This window comes from Haliaeetus leucocephalus, unplaced genomic scaffold (assembly GCF_000737465.1).
Source record: "Haliaeetus leucocephalus isolate CR32 unplaced genomic scaffold, Haliaeetus_leucocephalus-4.0 Scaffold380, whole genome shotgun sequence".
In the NCBI taxonomy this organism is placed as follows: domain Eukaryota; kingdom Metazoa; phylum Chordata; class Aves; order Accipitriformes; family Accipitridae; genus Haliaeetus; species Haliaeetus leucocephalus.
The window spans coordinates 6105-6372 of record NW_010972816.1 but is presented as its reverse complement, the minus strand read 5'-3'; the positions used below and the strand labels follow the sequence as shown (position 1 = coordinate 6372).

Here is a 268-nt window from a genome sequence, read left to right as displayed (position 1 = left end):
ATCTACCAAACACTGCTTGATATTAGGCAGCACCCTCAGGGGGAAGAGAGGGAAAACAGAGCAACAGGCACCGTGGCTACCCCAACCCTGGCGACAAGTACTGCAGCTAAACCAGAGAACCAACCTGTGCCAGTATCAGTTGCCCCTGTACAGAAAAAGAAACACACAAAGAAATCAGTTCGCTTAGTGAGGGATAAAAGTGAACCAGGGTCATCATGAGAACAGGAAGAAGAGGCAGAACTCAAAATAATCACCCGATCCCTATCCC

The 268-nt window shown here is 48.5% G+C and overlaps 1 protein-coding gene across 1 annotated transcript in view; it reads left to right on the top strand.

The window, feature by feature from the left end:
* The window catches only part of LOC104835384 (olfactory receptor 14A16-like), a 9208-nt gene that overhangs the window by 8398 nt on the left and 542 nt on the right, over positions 1–268 (top strand). The gene's annotated exons all lie outside the window — the stretch shown is intronic.